Here is an 8264-nt window from a genome sequence, read left to right on the forward strand (position 1 = left end):
GAATTAACGGAAAAGTTTCAATGCATTAAATCATTTATTTACACAGTAAAATGCCCGTTTCCAGCAGTGACCAACACAGCGTAGGTGCTTTAACACACTGTAATCCATTTATACAGTCAGTTAATACATGGGCAAGGGGTTAAGGGTTTAATTTAAAGCAAATTAGATTGGTTAAAATAAATCAGCTTCATGTTTCTGACCATGTAGAGTTCTCACTTTCCTCATATTTAACTTTTATTTCTTTGGAGAACTTGTGCATAATATGAATTTTCTCTATAACACATACATAAATTATATCAATGTATTTGTTTATTTCAAGAATTGCAAATAATAACTTTGCATATATTGTATGAGAAGTTTTAATGCTAATAACTGTTAGCGAGACAGTGTAATGCCATTAGGGTATAATTGCTGGTCTCTGAGGTGGTAAGGACACTGCTGGCAATAACTCTCGCAGAGAGGGAATTTGCCTTTTATTAAAAACTGCTTTGGTGACTGGGAGTAAATTCATTTTCTGACTCTATTAGCACAGCAGATTGGGAATAAACTACTAAGGAGGAGCCACAAAATGCCTCAGGAAAATGTATTTGTGCATGCGAGTCTTGCTTTTTATCATAGCTCACAAATAAGTCTTCTCAGATTGACTGGTGTCATTTTCCTCAGCAGTGGCTTTCCTTTCACTGCAATGTGAAACCAGATAGCTTTTGTTTTGTGTTTTTTAAAGCTGAGATGATGACTGCAATATTTTCTTTTTCATTTTTATTTATTTAAACCAAATTCTAATCCTAATACGGGAGGTTTTAAAAGAAAGCTTAGTAAAAGGAAGGCGTCACCAAATTTCCGTATATAACGGTGTGACCTTCGATGATCCTTTATTATACACACATACATATACAGTCATTTAAATTGAGGGAAGCAGACAGACCTCGGCTCATCTTCTCCATCCTCCCATCCTGCTTGGATTAACACAAAGCTCATTTCAGCTTCCGTCCAACCACTCATCTCCCACCACTTTAGTGAGTTCTCTCCATCCACCAGCCTGTTTTTCCTTCAACCCATAATAATCCTCCCAAAAGCCTCTCTGTGTCTGTTTCCCAAGTCTTAGAGCAGAAACACAATGGCAGCGCAGCAGGATGTACAGGCGAGCAGAGGAGATCAGTCAGTTTGATAAATGCGGACACATCTGCGGGAGATTTTCACTGTAGATAAAATGAACTCTTACTGTTTTAAGCTGTTTTTTCTTTTCTTCCACATTTCCTGCCGCTGTGTGTTAAATATGTATCTGAACCGAGTTATTTTTTTGATGGTGTTGGGAATCGGGGTTGTTTGAGAATTACTAAACCTCCAAAATATTAAGAGAGAAACACATAGACAGGCCACAGTCTTGTTTCAGTCTTCCAGGAAACTGTGTTAAAGGCACTAACAGTGACCAGAATCAGTGGCTTCTAATAACACGGATCTAGGAACTGAAACTTAGAGCACACTGCACTTCAACAACAGTTCCAGGTAGATGCCAACAAACTAAAAGCTAGACCTTTAACAAAACACTTCTTGCATTGAGATTGTTTTGTTATGGCTCTTGGAACTACTAAAGGTTACCCAGCCGTTTAACACAGACAACAGTCTACAATTCTTATCTCTAAAACATACGCCAGCTGCAAATGTGATATGGGAAAGAGGCATTACCATGCTTAATTTAACCTCATCAACGTGTCTGCTCTTTTTTTCCTCCCCCCCATCATTCCCTGTGACTGTACTGCGAAGGTGAATAATTTGTCAGTAATGCTGTGACAGTGGAGGTAGGAGCCTACTGGGGTTTAGGGACCAGACTGTGTGGTCCTATCGGGTTGCAGTATTGACCCGAAGTCTGACTTGTGAGATCAGAACGAGAACGAAATCCATAAAATGAAGGAAAAGCAGTCTCTGTGTGAGGGCAGAAATCTAAAAACATGAATCAATATATAAAAATCATCAGCTATATTTGAGTGAATACAAAACAACAACATGTTACCTAATCAATTAATAAGAAGCAATAATTTGTTATTTCTAAATCTGTGTGCAACATGAGTCTGTTGAAGAAAAACAAACACCTAACAATTCTCAGATTACAATTTTTTGGTACTAGCAATTATTCTATCATAAATACTTCTGCATTATATGAAATCGAGACCACTTCTAACAGTTTTAAATGCTCTTCTTACAAAGGGAAGCTGGCAATAAACAAGACAGTTGGGCATTAATATTCATCAGCCAAATGAAAAGCCACTGAATCAGATTAAAAGTTCATCATTGTCCTGAAGGGATACTTCTTCGGAAGTAAATACAAAATGTAGACATCCTCCATATCCAACTGATATTCCAATTGCAATAAATTCCTTTTGATATTTTTAGGGTGATATATATTCTTAGTGTAATGCCATCAAATAGGTTTTATTATTTAGCTGAAAACAGAACTTGTTTCCACAACTTCACATTTAGTTTCAGAAGAGTTGGTGTATGTCTGATAGATGTATAGCACTGTAGCCCGATGTCCTTTAGATTTTTTATAACTGCTGCAAGAATGTGGTGCAAAATAGGTGATCACACACAATGAAACACGTACACATAACTTCTAACCTATGTGCAAAATACCTAGCGTGACAGAATTCTGGTTTCGTCAAAGTGGTGATGGACTCGCTCTGTTTTTCTGTAGACACTTGCTATCATTTGTGAGATTCGAACTACACTCGTGCGAGGGACAGGTGACAGATTATATCTACTTGCTCCTTCCATTTCTTCAAATTCAGACTGTTTCTGATGTCTACTCGGGCAGGTTTTCCCCCTGCACTGGGTAAGCTCTTCTGGCTCATGTCAAAGTAGAGTTTCTGCAATATAATGTTTTACATTTTCGTTCGGAGACTTTAAATTGCCTCAAAAGGTTAAAAAAATTCAAAAAATGATTTCTACCTCACGTTTTTTTTTCTTCCTTTTTTGTGTTCAGGGGACAGGACTTTGTAAGGCGACTACTTTCCACATCGGGGGGCCAATCAGGAACAGATGGAAAAGGTGATGACCCCCCCCGGCATGCGAGAGCAACAGCGAAACTGCCACTCAAAATCCCAGCATGTGGACATGTGTGAGTGGAGATTTGTGTGTCAGAGGACGATGGGAGGTTGTGTTATGGCTCTGAGGGTGCTACAGCAAGAGGGGTCCCCATACGAGTGAGTGACACTCCTCTAACATCTGTTCCATGGAAAACACACGCTCTCTTCCTCACTCTCAGTTCTCCGCTAACGATCTCCTTGGCTCGGTCTCTGTTGTTTCACTGTGTCTCGTCTACACACACACACAGACACACACACACACAGAGTTAGATGATCTTTTCATTTTACAGTAAAGCCGAGAGGAATGGAGAAATTAGATTAGGGCAGAATAAGATACTCCATTTATGATGTGGCTCTTTGCAGGGTTCTCTGCATGGTTGACAGAGGAGGTTGCAGACGGCACTGATGCCTTCACCCTTTTCTTCTCCTTGCTCCCTCGCTGTTGTGTCCCCCCACCCCACCCACCTCCAGTTCCTTGCTTGGCGATCAGGTTTCTCTCCGTCCATCAGTGCAGAGGGAGAGGAGAAAAAAGGGGAGGAGGTGGGCTGTTCTGATCAATGGCAGGAAACCAGACGATGGGAAGGGAAGACGTGAAACAGATAGGCCCCATAACCTACCTACCTACCAGAATACCGCAATCACATCTCTCTCTCCATCTTTTTCTTGCTCCCTTCTGTGTTCCTATCTGTAATACACAAAAACGCACACCCACGCACACCCACGTAGCCCTGTGGAAAAACAGCCAAGACACTACACATACAAACATGCATCTGACCACAAACATGCTGCAAAAAAAAAAGAAACACACAGCAGCACGTAGCTTTAGACTGATATGCCAACATACATACACACACACACACAACAGGGTGAATGGCTTATATTTACCTGTGCCTTATGGGAACATTACTAATAATATACACAATTTGAATATACTTTACTTCCAGCCGTATGCAAATCTCAAACATATTGCTTACTTTCTCCAGGGGCCCATAAATTCCCACACACGGGCATGTGAGAGGCACACAAACACACACACAAACCCCAGTGAAGATATGTGTAATCAGGACAGAGAGACGGAGTGGCTGTCTGGTTCGACTTTATTAATTTGTGGTATTTTTATTACCATTTATTGCCATCATTTTTATGGTGGACAACACCGCTGCTCACTCCTCGAGGCGCTCATTAGCTGAATAAGTATTTGACAGTTATTTAATTATGCAGTATTAGATCCTTACAGAGTTATGAAACCAACACTGATAATACAATGAGAATAATGGAGACTTTTATTATGTACCTATAATGCAACACTGCGCTACACATCTCACGGCTTCTTATGGCAAGGAATTAATGAAATTACATTTTAACAGATTTAATGTGAGATACAAGTTCAACTGTGATGCATTGAGTGAATTCCTGTATGTATACGTGAGTAAATGTATGTGTTTTTGATCTTTTTAGTGCAGACTGCTGAGCTTTCTTGCCACTACATCTAACTCTTAACTCCTGTCAAAACACAGAGCTTTAAATTGAATTAAGACCGCATGCTGCAGTCCCTGCTATGATCCCCCCAACCGGCGCTTTTAACACCATACACTTCTGCAGAACACACACACATATTGATTCAGACCTTTTACATGAATGTATACATAGGCATTGACACTAACACCAATATTAAATGTATACATATATTTGAATCAGTAATAACGAATGATTTTTGAGTGCTATATGTTGAGGCCAGATAAGCCTCAAAACTCGGTAACTGTAAAGACTTTATTTCAGTGTTCATAATCATGCCGATAGTTCTTGTCAGCTACAGTCCCAGGATTTTCAGTGCCCTTTTTAAGTGGTTAGTTAAATTGACCGGGACTCTCCCCCCTCCCAAAATATAGAAATAAAATAAAATTATTGAATAGTCTTGATCTTATTTTTTTTTCAATTGACATATTTTGGTATGAAACCTTACCATATATCTAAAATACAAATTTTATTGCCATATTATCATCAATATATTCCAATGATTTTATATATGTATTCAAGAGAAAATCAAAGTATTAGTGTCAAATCAAAGTCGGGGTGCATTTTATTTTAATTACAGCTTAAATCATCTCAAAGGCAACTAAAACCAATTCCTAATATGCAATAAGTAAAAGAATACCCCAAAAATGAAACGGCATACATATCAGGCAATAATTCACCACCACCCCCACTCAAAGCTCGTCTGTCTGCGTCTGTGTTTTGTCCACTGCAGTTTAGTTTATGTAACAAAAGTGCCGATGCTCTGTGTTTTATCCAAAGATTATACTCCAATTTGTTCTATGTGTTGGTGGCAGTTCAAGTTGCTCTATTAGAAATCATGCTAAAGCAATATTGTCTAAGTGAGATGGTCATTAATCATCAGGCTGACAAGAGCTCTGGACATTGTTGACGAGTAATGAGTGTGTTACTAACCTTTAATACATTTGGGCTGCTGTTAGTCAGCTGGATAATTAGTACACACTGACGATGGTACAAATGTATTCTGTGTGCCATCAATTCTGGTGATTATGTGTCATTACTGAATTGAGGGGTGGAATAAAAGGCAGGAGTTTTGTTTCAGTTTTACAGTGTAGACATTTGTTGGCTTCCACGTCTTCTGAGCAGATTTTGTACCAGCAGCTACTTTTCCCCCATTAATTTCCTGTTAAATTTAAACATTGCTTGTTTAAAGAAAACACTCACTGCAACATTTTACTTTTAAAATACTTTGGGAAAAAATAGTAACGTGAGAATACATTCTCACTCAACATTGTTTTATTACTCAGTACGTTATTTATGAAGGTTTGTATCAGCTACATAAATTTATGAATGAGCTGTTCTGGTCTGGCTCCCACAAATGAGACTTAAGTGGCGTGTGGGACATAACCTTTGCTTGGGGACCGTGCAGAAGGTTACTGCAGTGCGTGTGTGTGTATTTATGTGCACAGTGAGTATTGAGCAAAGGCCACTGCAATGCAACCCAACACCATCTCTTTGTCTGAGCCCCACAGGCTGCTAACCAGAGTGCCTCACTTTTTTCCACATTCAGCTCTTTAATAGTGTATACAATGTAAGTTTTAAATGGCCATAGCCTGGTAAAATTACATGAGCTTCATTTGCTTCTTTATGGTGGATAATTAAATAAAATCTAATTCGATTTTTATTCCTATCATTTAATTTAAATGTTTATATATTAATTTATCCGATGAGTTAATAGTAATTCTTTTCCGACTCAATTACAACATATCTCGCTCAAAGTCAATTCAATGTTAATGCAAAGCAGAGCTTAAGGTGCTAAATATATTTTATCACTAACAATAAAATTCACAGGTTTAATGAGCTATACACAGTCCGTGAAAATAACAGGATATAAAGGTTAAGACCAGGAAACCTCTCACCTGTTTTGGTTTCTGCTCTGACATTTACAACGATTTTTAAACCACCTGTTGCTTGAGAGCAAAACAATAACAAAGTTATGAAATCAATAAATATAAATGGGGTGACGCACTGACACTGAAAGAATTGAAATACTGATAGTATGCCTTTTAATTTTCCCACACCGTAGCCAGGTTTGATTTACAATATTCGCCATAAAACATTGGTGTGCGCGGCCACTAGTGTGTATGCACATGTGTTTCTATCCCTTTAGAGACATGATAATTGTTTGTTGTGATATTGTAATGAAACCCTCAGGCCCTCTTAAGCTAATCAGCCTCTCTCTCTCTCTTTGCAGATAGATCAGTTGTCAAGGCCGTGGGCAGGACAGCGCGGTGAAGCACAGCGTCTGCCTTTTGGCCTTCGGCTTGCGTGGCACACATTCCCTGCCATTCTTGCCTAACACATCAGCATGCAGTCTGCTTATCAATCAGTCAGTCAGCTCCTTCATTCCAACCCCCAGCTGCTGTTTCTTGTCGCGCTGGAGGTGATGATACATGCGCAACATTTTAGGGCAATGCAGCTCAACTTTGCTGCCAACAGTTATACCGATGATATCTGAAGGGATTTAAAAAATGATGTGCATGTCGGTTGGAGTAAAAATTGCAACTTGGAATGTACATTAACTCTAGTTAACACTTTTTTAATATACACCTCTGTGTGGTATTTTGGTGTAAAGAAAAACCAAAACAATTATGAATCGAAGCAATAAATGATTATTTATTTTTTAATTCAAACAAACAGCTTCGGTTTTTCATGTTGTGACAGAAAAAAAGCCAGAAAATGGGTAAAAAAGTTGAACACAAATTATTAAATATTGACAATAAGAGTTACAGTGTTTCTAATATAACAAATTAAAAATTGAGTTTCACATTATATATTTGTTTGAAGGCCATTTTGATCTTTCTTTTCTTTCTTCCTATCAGTACCAGAGTATACAAAACAAATGGAATTTTCTTTTTTTTCCATTAAAAAAAAGAAAATTCCATGAAAAACGTCCATCCACCCATTCTCTTCCGCTTATCCTTATCAGGGTCTCGTTATAGGTTATAAGTTATACGCTGTTGTTCATATCTATGCACAAACTAACCTTTTGTTATTTTCAGAAAATGACTGCTTGTCCAGGATGCTGGAGGCATCCCTCGCAAATTTTACATATTTAGTACATTTGTTTTTGCTTCTGCATTTGTTTGCATGCAACAGTTTTTTATAGAGTATAATGGAGACATTCAGTTTTATATGTCTGCCACAGACTACGTGCCTGATCTTGAACAGACAAACAAAAATGAAACTGTGACAACACAACGACAATAAGAGATAAAACTCTTAAAACACCTTTTACATGTTTAATGCAATCAGAGTATATAAATGTACATATGTAAATAATATACTAGAATGAACATGAAGTCTGGCTTCCTGAAATGCATTATTGTTGTGTTAAAATTACACCTGTTGAGAACAGTTCGGAGATATATGGATTTAGCCAATGCCTTACTTACAAAACAGATGACTCTCCTGAGAATGAAGGGAAACCAAAACAAAAACAACACTGGTGTAAATTAACTCTCTGAGAGGATCTAGGTCTAAAGCATGCAGTGTAGCTCGGATTGTGTGTACTACTCATTTGTCTGGTGATCATGCACATGACTCACTCCAGCATATACCTGTATTACTATCCAACAGTGGACAATGGGGTTGGTACACATTCACCAACAATGGTGTGCTGAAAAA

At 38.2% G+C, this 8264-nt stretch overlaps 1 long non-coding RNA gene across 5 annotated transcripts in view; it reads left to right on the forward strand.

Moving 5' to 3' along the window:
- LOC113034976 (uncharacterized) overlaps positions 1-7393 on the forward strand; it is a 42295-nt gene extending 34902 nt beyond the window's left edge. For 3 of the 5 annotated variants that reach the window (XR_003274270.1, XR_003274268.1, XR_003274269.1), the window contains 2 exons: positions 2981-3200; positions 6832-7393. This is a non-coding gene — a long non-coding RNA (uncharacterized LOC113034976). Of the gene's footprint in view, positions 1-2692; positions 2831-2980; positions 3201-6831 lie in introns of all 5 variants that reach the window. The other 2 variants (XR_003274267.1, XR_003274266.1) reach the window with 2 other exon arrangements.
- Positions 7394-8264: the final 871 nt, after the last annotated feature.

The sequence above is a fragment of the Astatotilapia calliptera genome, chromosome 13 (assembly GCF_900246225.1).
Source record: "Astatotilapia calliptera chromosome 13, fAstCal1.2, whole genome shotgun sequence".
In the NCBI taxonomy this organism is placed as follows: domain Eukaryota; kingdom Metazoa; phylum Chordata; class Actinopteri; order Cichliformes; family Cichlidae; genus Astatotilapia; species Astatotilapia calliptera.